The sequence below is a fragment of the Haemorhous mexicanus genome, chromosome 4, assembly GCF_027477595.1.
Source record: "Haemorhous mexicanus isolate bHaeMex1 chromosome 4, bHaeMex1.pri, whole genome shotgun sequence".
NCBI classification, from domain to species: Eukaryota; Metazoa; Chordata; class Aves; order Passeriformes; family Fringillidae; genus Haemorhous; species Haemorhous mexicanus.
The window spans coordinates 39266414-39281829 of NC_082344.1; the positions used below are offsets into that span (position 1 = coordinate 39266414).

General features: G+C 35.6%; 1 protein-coding gene and 1 long non-coding RNA gene across 3 annotated transcripts in view; both read right to left on the reverse strand.

Annotated features, from left to right (window-relative positions):
* Window positions 1–15416, reverse strand: part of SH3RF1 (SH3 domain containing ring finger 1) — an 83581-nt gene that overhangs the window by 48348 nt on the left and 19817 nt on the right. The gene's annotated exons all lie outside the window — the stretch shown is intronic.
* On the reverse strand, window positions 266–3028 carry LOC132326410 (uncharacterized). The gene is made up of 2 exons (XR_009486227.1): window positions 2339–3028; window positions 266–591 (listed from the first exon to the last, which is right to left on the reverse strand). It is a non-coding gene; the product is annotated as an uncharacterized LOC132326410 (long non-coding RNA).

The following is a 15416-nucleotide window of genomic DNA, read 5'->3' on the forward strand; positions in this document are numbered from 1 at the left end:
TTTTTGGGGAACATCAAGAAAAGTGTCTTCTGGCACATATCAAGGTACTTTCTTGTAAAATGTCTCCATTTTGGTTAGACATGAACGTGATCATCCTGCAGTCCAAACAAAATTCTACCCTTCAGAAAAAATTGCTGTGACACCATGGTGCTCCCAAGTATTCTGCTGTGTACATGCACACACTTCTGCAAACCTCATTTATCATCCACACATCAGGCAAAATACATTGCAAATTTATTACATCGCCCAAAGGAAACAAAACACATTATCTCATTATTCAGGTGTTCAAATTTAATTTCCTTTCAGTTTTTAAGTCTACATTAGCAGCTTACATTTAGTTTAAACTTCCAGATAAACAGTAAATAATTAGCTCTTCATAAAAATGGCATAAGAGTATCTCCTGTGCTCCTTGCTACACACTGTTTTTGCTGTTTTCAAACTTTCAGCTGGGAGCGCTTAATACATCTTCCTATTTGTTTTTGCAGAGCTATACTGCTCAAGAGTTTGGTAACACAAGGTTTGACTGCTGGGTGCTCCAAATAAATCACATAGATGTTATGAAATTTCAGACATGGCCTCTCCTCTCCCTTCCTTAAAAAAACAAACAAACAAAAAAAAAATCAAATCCAAAACCAACCAACCAAAAAAAAAAGACATTTCTGGAATGTACTTACATTGTTTTGTGCAAGTAAACAAAGCACTGTATTAAATTGCCCTTGCAAATACACCGCTAACTAGTTACAAGTAAAAGCTTCTCCAGATTTGTAAATGTAGCACAGCTTGGTTTCCTAAATTTCCTTCACTTATATCTCTAAAATTGTCCCTAAAATTATCCAAACTCAAATATTCTCTGTTTAATTCAACACGAGTCTTTGAATACTGTACAGAGGATTTTAGCATAAAAACATATCCAAAAGAACGGCATTTTAGAAATCAGCATTGTCAGCATTACGAATCAGGATGTATTTTAAAAGCATGTAATTGATTCTCTTTTAAAATATTAAAGACAACAATAAAAAAGCCTCACAAACTTTGGAATCTTGTTCTCAATGGCAACAGTTATTGTTAACATCTGCTCTAAACATGAGCTAGAATATAAACCTTAATAATGTGGATGAAAATTCCAAGATCCAATATGACTTTACAGAAAAAAACCCTGATTTGTATGAAATGTTCCATGTCTCTTATGGAGCCAAAGGCAATTTTTAGCTTGGTTACATTTGAATAGGAATCCCTGTGGTCTTGGCCAGCTCCACTCCTCTCTCTATCAAGCTGCATTAAAACAAGCAGGAACAAAACAAGGCAGAGTGCCACATTAGTGCCATCCTCTGCCTGGTTCTCTGTGCCTGCTGGCTGCTCAGTGAGCACATGGATAATCTAACACTAGCTCCAAGCAGCCCTGTTCCAGATGGTTGCTAGGGGACATAGGAGTGGTAAGGGACACTGGTAAACCCCAGATGCAATGGGGTCAGTTAACACAGAGGACATGAAGAGGCATCACAGGTCACTCCAGTATTGGTAGAGGCCTAAATCTTAATCTAATGAAAGTCAGCAACCTCCTTAAAAAGGAGACTGAAAGCTGAAATGCCTTCCAAGAGTTACATCTGCACAAATTGGAGAAATAAGGTCGGTGGTCTTCTACTCTTCCCCAGCCAAAGGAACAAAGGAACAGGATCAGTTTTTTCCTTTGCTTGGGTTCAGTGATTTGACTGCTGCAGTTTATCACTAGCTAATATTCAACATGTTGAACAAAGACCTATCACCCAGTAAAGGGAAAATTGCTAGAAAGCAAACATACAGGCAGGGTACCAAACTAACAATTACAGTATAACCACAGCTTCAGCAACACACAAACTGAGTTAATGGGATTCACCTGGTCTTTCTAGGCAAGAAAGTTCTCTGCCTGTGCTTCCAGATCAGCCCACACAGACCAATCACTTCATTTACTGACAAATATCCAGTATCTTACATTCTCTTTGTTAAATAAAATTATCTGCCTTGACAGGGAGCCACAAACCTAGACTTTTAATGAAAAAGCTCAGAGCTGAGAGGACAGCAACAGGCAGACCCAGCTGTGTAAAACAGCCACCAAAATCCAGACTGCAGCTACCCTGCAGCTCCTTGAGCAGCGACTGCTCCACTTCCTTACAAAAGAGAAAATCACATATTATCCTATCCTATCCTATCCTATCCTCAATAAAGCAAGTTTTAGTTTGTGAAACATGTTACAGGGTGACCACTCAACACTTGCAGATCAGAAAAACTAGGAGCAACTCACTATTTAGCTGGCTCTTAGTAAGGACCAGGACTACCCACACACTCGCAAGTAAAAGCTCACCTTAACAGCTTTGGGTACAAATGACATCATTTTGACTTTAGCTTGGTTTGTATTCACAAGCTGTAGCTAAAGGCTTCAAATTCGTCAGTCATTCACCTGAAATAATTTACTGCTTCTTCTGAACTGTTACCTTCAATTACATCAGTGTGGCTTCACAGTCAGTGAAGCAGGCTGGCATCCTAAAAAAAACAGACAGGCTGTAATGGTTTCTGAAACATCGTGTCTTATCACACCAATGAAATTCAAGAACAAACACAGAAATACAGTACTTCAAATCTTATCTACATGACAAACTTAAAGTCTTCTACAAGAATGGACTGTTTCCTGCACTCAAAATGCCCCTCTAGAGAAAGATCTCACATCAAAACCAGGAAGGCAAAGGATCCCAGTCTAGTTTCTCTTCAAAGAGATGATAATCTATTCGTTCATCCATGAGACAAATTTCAGATTTTTCCAGAAATGAAGCTGGTGTTTTGGAACACAGAATGTCCCAAACTACTTGTTTCATGTAACCATAGAGATATTATTCTCCCATTATATCACTCTCAAAAGGTCATTGTAATGATACTGCATTAACAAAGGTTCAACTAAAAGGTCTCCTAGAAGTTAGCTTTTTTTCTCCTTAGATGAGATTTTGATACCCAAGTCAGCCCAGTAAGTAAGAACTCAAAGTTGAAATATTAAGCCTTTTTTACTGTATATTATTAAATTAAAATTTAAAAGTTAAATTATGCTAATATATAGAATACTAATATAGTTTCTCAGCTTTAGTCCTCTGAGATTATATCAGTAAAATATAAAGTCAAAAGAAAAATTAGTCAGAACAAATTTGAATATATTTGGACTGTATCATATAAAACATGACATGGATCTACCTCTATAGAGACACTTTGCCTTGGGGGCTTTTGTTGGGTTTTTTATAAAGTTATGCATACACCGAGGTTATAATATAAAAAATTGGCTTGAAAATCGGAACATAGTAACAGGGCAATGAAATTTCACCTTTTAACATTAGAAGTTGAAGAAATCTGCACTTTTCCAAGAGTTTTAGACCTCCACAAATCATTTTAAGCAACAAGATTCTTTTTGTATGGTTGTTTGGTGCTTAGTAGATAAAAAATTATATCTATCTCGAACTCTATTTAAGTACTATCACTGTGACTGCAAGGACTTGCCAAACTTGCTCTCCCCTTCACATCTTTCCTACAAATGGTCACCCCTGGAATAGGTAAATAGTTTACAGGTTAAGAGTTTTATGCTTCTCCTCTCTTCAATTTTATCTTCTACTCTCCATAAACTTAAACCTGCTCACTTCCAGTCTTTGAGAAAGAACAACTTGTCTTTATACCCCATTCTGATAAAGGGTTCAAAAAATGCAGTATTATAAAAAAAAACCAAAACTATACAAAGCCCTATTAAACTTCTAAAGCTGTTAATTTAGCCCTTTATCTTTTAAAGATGTGAATTAACTTCCTTTTTTTATTTTTTTAAACATCTACCAAACAAATAAAGTGATGTTTTTCATTTGGGTGTAGTTTTTTGTTTTGTTTTTTGCCTTTTTTCTTTCTTTTTTATATTATATCCAGCAATTAGTTTATTCCAGCAAAGACAATAGTTCTGCATCAATAACACTCCACATATTTGCTGTTCCCTACTGCTTTGCATTTATTATTACATACAAATATTGTTTATTTAAATCCCTTGGAACTTTGACTGTTTCCAGGTACACAGGCAGATCAAGCAAAGTGGAATGGGGAAAGGCTTTGAACAATCTGAGACCAGAAGAGGCTTCCATAGCAGAACCCCATGCCAGACCAAGCGAGCAGCAATCCATCTCCTCAGAGCTCAGCGATTGCTCTGACAAAGTAATAGATAACAATCTGCTCAACTAGTCCCTTCCAGAAGCATCAAAAGCTCAGTTTTGTTGTGTTTCATCCAAAGCTGAAGTGATGCCACAGAGCCATAGAAAACTGCACTATGAACAGAGAAACCTTTATGCCAAAAAGCATTTGGATTTATTTTATTAAAATATTTACAAACTAAGGAACTTAATCCAGAACTTGAAGTAATGAAGGATGGAAAAGGCTGTAGGAAAAATGAGAGAGTGACAATAGGAAAGGCATGCCCTGGACAAGTTAGGAGATCCCTCCACAGAGTTAATACACTGTGTTTATATTTAAGAGAAAGTGTATTGCTAAGACACGTTTCAACAAAAAATTAGGATTTGAATCTAAAGAAAACTTCTCTGACTAGCTTCAGTAAGTGTTAGCATTTTTTCTTGGTTTCAGACTGAAAAATCATGCAAAGGTTTAATAATTTGCATTAACTGGACTGATAAGAACCCCAATTTCTGACAGCCAAGTAACTGGCTCAACAAGTGTCATCCCACAGATCATCTCAGTATCTTCCCCGACGCACACACACATTCCCTTTTTACCAAAGGGATAAAAAACCCAACAGAAATCTGTAAGATATCATGCTTAACTTCATCTGTTCAGGCAACAGGGAAAAACTAATAACTAAAAAAAAAGTCCACTCTCTTAAGACAGAGGAAATGCACATAACACAGGGATTGTATTTTACCTATTGGTATCATTCTGGGATCTGAAGAAGAAAAGCATTTTAGTTGAACAACAAAGCAACCCCTCCAGCAATACCGAAAAGCTGGTTCCAGTACCTCATTACAGGAACCAACTTACATTTAGACACAAGGTAGTTCTACTGCCTCTCCCTTTCAAACAGAACTTAGATTAGAAGCCAGTAACATTACATACTCAAGGCCTCCAAGTTAGTAAATTTACAACATAATTCACACATAATACAATTTCACATAATCCCCCTATCATAACACGGTCTTTATTATGACCACTGATCATTTTATACGATCATTGTTTTAACTTTCTTGAGAGGAGACTGTATGACATTGTTTTCTTATCATTAATGAGTGATCATAAATCTCCATGTCTTACTCATTTGACTAACTCAGCATACTCAATTTTCAGTTTCCCTTACTAAGGTTTTAATTAAATTAAACAAAATTAAGTTATTCATAAATATTCAAAATTGCTTCAATGAGATGACAGAGTGGTGTAACTTCCATTTTGCAGAGACAAAAAGTTAACAACCCAAAATCCTCATTCCCTCTAGCAGAGACTTGCTTTGCTCTTTTCTGTCTAGCTTTGCTTTCCGAAATACAGAACATTCAATTTTATACTTCAGTTTCATACAAGAGGTACCAGTGATGGCAAGCATCAACATGGTAAAACACACAAAAAAAATGGACTTTTCCATATAGGAAACTCCTGTAGACTTACAAATGGATAGCATGTTATGATTTAATATTGAAACATCTAAGAAATCTGGGGAAAAGAAAGACATCATGCAACCACTGATTCAGATTAGTGGTTCAGAACACCTGAAGTACTCAGCTAGCCAAGAGACCAAATGATGCTCTATCTGTATGTAAACGGGAGAAACACTTCCTTTCCAAACACTCACAAGCAAAAACAGATGAGGAGAGCAAATTTATCAAGAATGCTTGAGACAGTATACTGATGGGATCACAAAAAGTAGCACTGCCATATCAAGCTTTGCACTGCAGTTGTCAAATGTGAGCTATTAAACTCAATCTTCTTTTACAATGGAAAGAGATGGAAGTATTGGCTTTTGCAGGAAAAAAAAACCCAGCTCCTTCCTTGCATTTCTGGTTCACAGTGCTTTTCTGGCCCTGCCTACCTGAGTGGATCAGCTAAATTACCACTTAAATACCTTGGAGATGGAGAAAAGAAGGCTTACAAGGAATTAAGCAACTCAAACACAAATTTTTAGAACAAAACATCATTTCTATCCCATGGGCACATATCGAATGTCCCTTGCTTTAAGACCTACAACATCTGTTCTGTCTTTAAACTTTTATTTTTAGTTAGCTAGAGATAATCTCATATAAATACATCTGGCCCCAGAGAAACCAGCTGCAATATGTAAATTTTACTGAATGGAAAACATTTGAGGATTATTTTCTAGCTGCCCCTTCCCAGACAGTCTCACTCGCTCCTTCCTCAAGATGGACTGAGCTGCACTTCCTCATGTGGGTAACTGAGTCTTGATTCAAACACCATGGCCGGACATACACACATCATTGGACTTTCAATGGTAAAAACTCAGGCACAAACTAAACTTTAAAGTTGAAGCACTAAGACTTAAAGCCTTCAACTGTGGAGCCTTCCTAGTTGTCAAAAAGAATAATCCATACAAAAAGTGAATGTGCACATCTCTCCTGTCATCCTCCACATCCTACTTGAAAGCAAATGTTTTGAAAAACTATGTTCTGCAAATGTACTTTCCAGTGTTGAATAATCAACAAACTCCAGAAAACTACTGCAGTTAACATTAGAAAAAAAACCCCTCCAAACTATTAAATGCACCATTTAAATTCATTGTGCTCAATACTTTCTCATTCTGACAGAGCATTTCGAAGCCTGACTCATAGTTTAGATTACAGTATGTGAGGCAGGCAAATGGAAATGGAAAAGATAATGTCCATCAGCCTACCTATTTTCTATATACCATTTTTGTATTAGCATTTCAAAGGATCTATGAATTAGAAATCAGCTGTCTCCAGATGTGCAGTGGGACTCCAGTTACTCCAAAAAACCTCATGAACTATGTCAGGAAATCCAAGAAAAAGCAATCAGTACTTCCAAATTATTTAATGCACCGTTAATGACTATGTTATTATAGCTCGCAAAATGCTTTTTAAAATCACAAGTGATGATTTTAAAATGCTCACAAACACACTTCTGGCAATGCACACAGACTCCTCTTAGGAAATGCTCATTAGATTGGTAGTCAGCATCCCTACTCCAGCAGATTTTGTGCATGTTATCACACCCGTAACAACAAAAAAAATTAATCTCTTATTCTTCTGTTTCCCAAAACCAATCAGCAATGTAAAGTTACAGTTTAGTTAGCCAGTGTTATCAGAAGCCAGGCAGAATATTCTCTTCTGGGTGAATGAGTACTAGTACCCATTCATATTTTGGCACAAGTTTGTTCATTAGCTGCTTGACATTAAAGCAGAACAGCAGCTTTCTGTAATAATGACCTACTGTGTTATTTTAATATGAAGCATGCTTTGGACAATGAAAAAAGGAAAAAAAAAAGGGAATATTAAAACATATGACAATTTTTCCTTATGATGCCTCAAAACATGCAGTTGAATGCATTAGATAAACAAACATATGCAGTCAAAATATAATTTCCTTGGGAATAGCTTTTTATTTTGCAGATGCATTGAAGGCTTGGAGTCTTAGAAGGGAGCACTTTGGAGAATGCTGAAGGTTAGATTTTGGTTTGTTTTCTCTGAATATTTGTTGCAGGGAATACAGGCTCTTGAGAAAAAATATGCTTTTCTGTTGGCCCTCATTTTTCCCAGCAGACAATAGCTGCTACTGTCCAGCGTTTAAATGACCTTTGCCCTGCCCTCCTACTTTGTTTCCCTTAGGAATGTCATTCATCCTTTTGTAACACTTTGCAACTCATTATTGCCTTACTTTTTCCTGCCACTTTTGTTCTGGTCTTAAAAGAGAACATATACACTGTTTCAATCGAAGGGGGAAAAAAATTGAAAAGGAAATCATTAGTACTTGGGACAATATCCAGAGACAAATATTCATGTTGTACTTCAATGTAATCTGAGTTTTAACCCATAAATTTACTAAAAGTAGTTAGTGTAGACATAATTAATTACCACATTAAATACAAAATTTAAGGATATTTCTATTTTTCCTCATTATCTATTGTCTCTCATTGCTCCCATATCTTCATGAACATTTCATCATGCATTTGTAAGGGAAAAGAGGTTGCACCCCCACCCATCTCAAACCAGTCTTTATGTGATCTTCATATACTCACACCTTTCCTCAGAAAACCTGAATTTGTTTAGGAGAGGCATAATCCTTATCTACACTAACAGTTTTCACAACACATTCTCACTGTTGCCATTGCTTCTTCTGATACACAGACACAGAGCAACAAAGGCAGACCTCCTGCTTTTGTAACACACCTGCACAGCTGAATATCAGAAGAGACTGAACTTCTTTTAATAACCACTCCTCACACATACAGAGGTAGAGTATGTTTCATTGAAAATTTCTTTGAAAAAGTACCTGAAAAGAAAAATTTCTTAAGAGTCAAAAAAACTTAAGAGCCAAAAGCAGAAATTACTCGACCTCCCCAACAACTATACAAAAACATCATTTTCACAGTCAGGAATACAGACTAATAGCATTTTCCTTGACCACAGTTCTTTGCCCAGGAGTAGTAAAAATACTGGTAATAAAGCACACAAGTATCCAAAGATTACAGGAAAGTCGCAGCTGCAAAAGTGCAAAATTTTGAACTACTTTAGAACTCCTACATATTGAAATATACTTTGGCAATCAAACCAAACTTTCAGAAATACATAAAGAGGGAATATAAAGCTTAAAATAAGCAGCTTGAATAATTCTTCTAAAAACCAAGCATTACAAGGCAACATTTACAAAAATTTACTGTTACAAAAACGATACAGAACATTATAAACAACACATGACAATTTTGTTAACCCAATGAGATAGGCACAATTTAAACCATTGCCAAAACAAAAATGGTTTCTAGAGGATATGGTTGGGGCGACAATAAAATGATTCAAAATTACAACTATCTACTGTGAACCAGCAACCTGGCAGGAAATAAAAATATCTTCTCCTTTCTTTTAATTTACCAGATTATTTCTCCCCATGCTGGTGCTACACACTAGCAAGAAAAATGAAGTCTTTGTTTTCAGTTTTCCTTTTATTTATAGTTCTATGCCTCCCAGAGCTCACAGCCTCACGCAATGAAAACTGCTGCTGGAAACATTGCAACATCGTGTCAAATCACACAGTTACTTCACATCACATCCAACTGTGGAAAACCAGAGCTCTCTCCTATAAAAGGATAGCTGATATGTTGTATATGGTATTTCATTTTTTATATTTTTTTCTTTACTGATTTTTTCAATCCCACTTAATAACCCAGCTGCCAGTCACCATGCCAGTAACCAGTTTCACACAGGAGGCAGTTCCTGCCTAACATCAGGATTTAAAATGGACTCTCCTGCAATCCATCCTTCAATTCAGAACATCTCAGCTTTTGCAAACAAATAAGTGCAAAGATCAGCCCAAATCATTTACCACTTTGCCAACTGGCTCCTCATTCCTCAGGCTGAAATCCTTGGCAGTTTGGCAGAGATGCTCTTGTCTGCCTTCCAGCTGCCTGCTGGGATGAGCAATATTTACCGTCTTACTCTTCAATCAGAGGCAACAAATAACAGCGTGAGTTAAAAGGGGACCAATTCCCATTCCTGCAGGAGCATTTGAACTACTGTCTTCAGAGAAAAAATTCAAATAGCCTCCCACGTACTCACCAAAACTCAGCATTAAGAGCAGCTTTAATCTTTCAGATGCAACAGTGAAAATCTCCAGCCACTTCAGAGGAGAAGCAGTCAACAGCCTAACAGTGAGTGTCTTCTCCAGAGCCCAGCTGCTGGCAGCACACAAACCTGCTCTGCCATGAGTTTTCTTTCTGGAAAACTGTTCAGCATTTCAATGCTGGAACATAATAATGTGAGTCGCTCTATTTAAAGCATGGTTTCATTTCAGATTAAAAGGGGAAAAAATCATTTTACATTCTACAATTACAGTCCTAAATTTTATGTTCATATGTGATCATTTAGCATTAGATATGACAGGCCTTAGTGCTTAAAAAAATAATTATAAATTCATCTCTGCACAACACAGCATGTGAGGTATGTTATACACCATCTATCAGACAAACAGCAATTCCAATCATATTTAGTGTAATTTAAACACCACTCAATTTTTCAACTGCATTAGCTATAGACAATTTATACAGTTTTCTCATTAAAATGTACCATCTATTCTAACTACATATAAAGAAAGGTTTCTGGCTAACACCAGATGACAAATGTAAGCTAAAACCACAAGAATATCTAATTAAGAAGAACTGGAAAACAATAAAAATCAACTTCAGTTTGCTTTACTCTTTTACTAAAATAGGCACTTTTTTTAAAGTAAAACAACAGAGAGAAGTAAAAATTAAATTTACTGTGGCACAAGATTTTACAATAGCTAACAAATTGAAACTTGAAAAAATAATTGAAAAAGTCAATGTATTTTAGACCTTCTCACTACATGTCCCCAAATGGTACAAAACAGGTCTGCTTTTAAAGGCCAATATTATAATATCATGCATACATGATAGATCATACACTTTTCCCATCTTTTGATACCAATAAGAATAGGTTTTACAAAAAAGCCCTCTAAATATTTAAATTTCTTAATTTAAATGTGATATTTACCTTAAAAATGCAGTCAAATGTAGCAGCCATTGAAAAAGTTATGCACTTTGGTTATTATGGGGCTTTATTTCAAGTAGCAAATCAATTTTTAAAAAATCCTCAGTTTTGGACAAAAATACTGGATGCCACAGTTCATGGTTTACATTTGCTGGATCAGAAATTGCCTAAAGCAACCCAAAACATGTTATACTATTCCTATTTTAGATAACTATAGTAATTCATAACAGCATGAGATGCTAACAGATTTCAAACAAGGAGTGCAAAACCTCTGAATTTTAACAGTTGGGACTATTAGTAGTATTTCTCTGATCACTTAAACAAAATTTGACAGGATGTTTAATATCACACTCTGAAATGATGCATACAAACTGAATTTTAGCAAGCATCATACTACAGAATTTTTCAAATGACGATGCTAATGTACACAATTGGTTAATTCAACTCTTTCTATTCCACAGGATAAGACTTTCTACACTTAACCTCCAGATTTCACTAATTAGCCCAAAGTAAAGCATTAAGCTCTGTGGGGATATCATGCTTATTAACAATCAATTCAAGGATAGCTAGACTTCAAAAGAAGCACCATGCTAAAGAGAAAAAAGTCCTACTTGTGTACTTGGTAGCAAACCAGACAGAAGAAAGCTATAAAATACCACAATTCTTAGGAAGCATTCATTATAAAGTGAAATTCATACAACAAAATTTTAAAAAACATGAAGAATTTAAACAGAAGTTTGATTTTATTCTAATATGCATTAGAACATAGAAAACCTAATGCTGAAACTATAGTTACTGTACTTCACTCACAGGATGCTCTGTAGTGATTTAGTATGTACTTCTAAGCTTTTATCCATCTCAGCACAGTAAACTGAAACACACATGTATCTAAGGTTTTAAAAACTGCATTATAAGATTGTATAATGCAAATAATTAAGGACTGCACATGAAAAAGGCTAAAGACAAGACTCTATGCTAGTTTAATTACAGCTTTCTAAAGTGAATACTCAACTGTGTATTACTAAAGATGTATACACACAGCTAGAATAAGGAAAAGACCATTTTTTGTTTACTGAATGCATAATAGAAATACTTAAACATTAATTTAAAAGAAAAATATCACAAACACTGCACGCCATACAGGTAAACTAGTCTATTCTAAAAAAATATCTGATTTATATTGCTGTAATCTACGGGGAATTTGTAACCAATTTTGTCAAGATTTGTCTATGTTCTTTTAATATTCTGTTTGCCATTGGGAAATTTCTATTCATTCTATTTCATCAGTACAATGACTTCCATTTCAACAAGTGTGTAGATACAATCTTAAAATACTCATTTATGAGTAAGCAACCTTAATTTCTTGTATTACAGAGTTCAAGAGCAACATAGATAATTTTAAAAATACCACACAATATTCTAGTGCAAACACCATAACTATGCAGTACTTCCATGTTTGAGATTTCTTATCATACCCACAAAGAAGATCTAAATGTGTTAGAAACCAAATGTTTTGGAAGTGCACAAATTACACATGCTCATTTCATTAAAAAAAAAGAGATATGCAGGGTTTCTGGAAAGAAAAAAATACATTAGAGAACAGACCTGAATCACTCATTACTTTAAAAAATTATTTTTTGAAAATCAAATTAGGCCTCAAAATACAGTTAGATATATCATGTCCAAAACCCAGCTCTGTTTGCTGCTACTAGCTAACTCATAGCCATGCGTATCCACTACTGACATCAGTAATCAGTAATTTCCATAAGAAACCATAGAATCACAGAATGCTTTGGGTTAGAGGAAACCTTCAATATCATTTACCTACAACCCTTTTGCCAAGGGCAGGGACATCTTTCAGTAGACCAGATTGCTCACAGCCCCATCCCAAGCTGTCCCTGAACACTTCCAGGGCTGGGTCACCTACAGCTTTTCTGGGCAACCAATTCCACTGTCTCACCACCCTCACAGTAGAGAATTTCTTCCTAATATCTAATGTAAACTGACCTTCTTCCACTCTGAAGCTACTCCCCCATGTCCTATCACTCCACATCCTTGTAGAAGCCCCTCTACAGCTCTCTTGTAGGCTCCTTTCAGGTACTGGAGGGTTGCTCTAAGGTCTCCCTGGAGCCATCTCTTCTTCAGACTGAACAACTACAATCCTCTCAGCTTGTCTTTATAGGAAAGGTCTTTCAGCCTCTGATCATAAAAAAATAAATACCTGCTTGTGTAAAACAGTACTACATTTGATCCTTGTTTCAAGTATAGTAATTTTCTGCTAAAAGTTTAGCATTAAATAAATAATATTTAATGTATTTAATATATTAAAAATAATTTGCTTTGGCAAGCTTTCTGTAAATTACAACAACTGACTTATCTAGTTGCACAAGCTAGAGAACTGCATTATTTCTACTTTAGGATAGATGGATGTTTCCTCATTCCAATATCTAAATGAAGCACAAGATGATTTCTGACTCCCCTCAATCTTAGGTACCAAGTAAATAAGCAGATGACAATTTTTTTTTTAATGGAAAAAATACTATTATATTAATTTCACTAAAGACTAATTCCAGCTCTCTGGAAGATATTACTACAGCATCTAAAATGTTATTGCTTCTATTTTCTACTCCACTTTCCTGCTGAAAGTCCATTTGGCAAGGACAAGAGGAAAAAACCCCACGTGCTAGCTCATCAGCAGGCACAGTTCATAACCTGCCCATTAGCCTAAGGTGACTTTACCAGTAACCTTCAGCAGAAGACAGGAGTGATAACAGTTGGAATTGTTGCAGATAAATCTATCAAAGATCATGATTCAGCACAAAAAGTGATCTGCCCAATGTCATATATTCAGCTTAAGAGCTGGAACTATTCAGCTTAAGAGCTGGAGCTTACAGTCATAACTAAAAGACAGCTTTCATTAACGCACTTTATTACCGAGGGCAAAACATGAAGTTTCTGAATTCATCCTGTAAATTTCAGGGGTTTTCTGAGTACTTCCTGTCCTTCCTTCTTTTCCATTATGTCCAACTCCACCCAAGCCTACAAAAAGTTAGAAAAATTCCACAGCTTACCAAGAATACTCTCTCTTACAATATAGAAATTCTTAAAATTCACATACTGTAATATTTTCATATGGCTGGGCTGGGGAGCAACCTTGACCACAGGAACCTGAACTGAAAAAATATTTCTAGATTTGGTCTAGAACACTGATACAAGCCCATCTCTTTCAGCAATTTCAGCTGGAGTTTATTCTTTTACCCATTGTAGTCTGCTTATTTTGCTTTCTTTTAAAAAGCATGAATTCATCAGAGGTTCCTTGCATATGTAACACTGGCTGAACACATAATACACTGATCAATATTTATGAATGTATGAATACAATGGTTACTAAATATAGCAGTATACTGATGGTGTTGCTGTGCCTCCATCTTCACCTACAGGCTGAAGTGAAAACAACTTACCAGTACAACCTGTAATTTGTTCAAAAGGAAACGAGTGTCATCCTTCCTCTGAAAACATGTTATTTTCACAGCTTGCTACACTTCTTGCAGTGGACAGTAGGATAAGCTACTCAGGTAAGAAACTTGAGCAGAGAAGGCAAAAACAAATGAGTGGTGTGTAAAATGCATCATGACTACAGAAGACAGTCTTGTGAATCAGATTCAATCAACTCTCCTTGATCCACTCAAATGTACTTGTTGAGAATTACAGGCCTCAACTCCGTCTGCTGGAAACAGGATCTAAATGGTAATCCAATTCACTGAATACACTGAATTTCAGAAAGTACTTTTGTATCATAATAATCATTACACTAAGAACTTAGACTTCAATGGCAAGAAAAAAAACACTAATTAAAAATGGAGAAACTATTAAAAGATTATCTGTTGTCACTCTTCTCCACAAAAACTTGTACATGCTTGGATCACCTCTTTTATAAAGAAATATAATTTGCCATAAGTTTATCCACCAAGTGAATGACTGTTAAGAAACCAAAAAATTCTTATTTGATAATAACTTTTTTTCCATTTCCATAGTTGTTTACAGAATGTGCACACTGAAACTAATTTTCAGTAGCTTCACTTATATACCTACAGAAAACAAGAAATACTAATTTTGCCACAACAGAAATTAGTACTTAATACTTTCCAACTACTACTGACGTTATAAACTTTTAAGAGCCACATTTAAATTACATATTGATATGTAACAAAGACATGAACTCCTGAAGGATCCAGTGGCTCTTTCCTTATTTATACCACTGAAGTCTATAATTAAACCTATTTTACAGCCTTCTTCATGTATGTATTTATTTACAAATAAGACCAGTCCATTCAAGGTGAAGGCAGCAATTTGCCTCATCAATCACTGCTGCACTCAAAAATAATTTAGGGGCAGGAACTATAGGATAGCTCACTGCTTGTGTCCCAGTAATTTCCAAAATAATCTGTGAGTGGGAAATATTACTAAAAGAAGCAATTTCTAAAGTAGCCTGGAATCCGAAGCTCTCCTTGTCTGGTTTATCTTTCATTTATGAAAACATCAGGTTTTCATAAATGAAAGATTTCTCCTCCACATCTGTCAATGAATATTTAATCTCACATTATTTGATACCATCCAGTATTGAGTTTTAAAAGGTTTATAGTAAAATAATCCTAAATAAATTTTGAGAATTGAAACTAC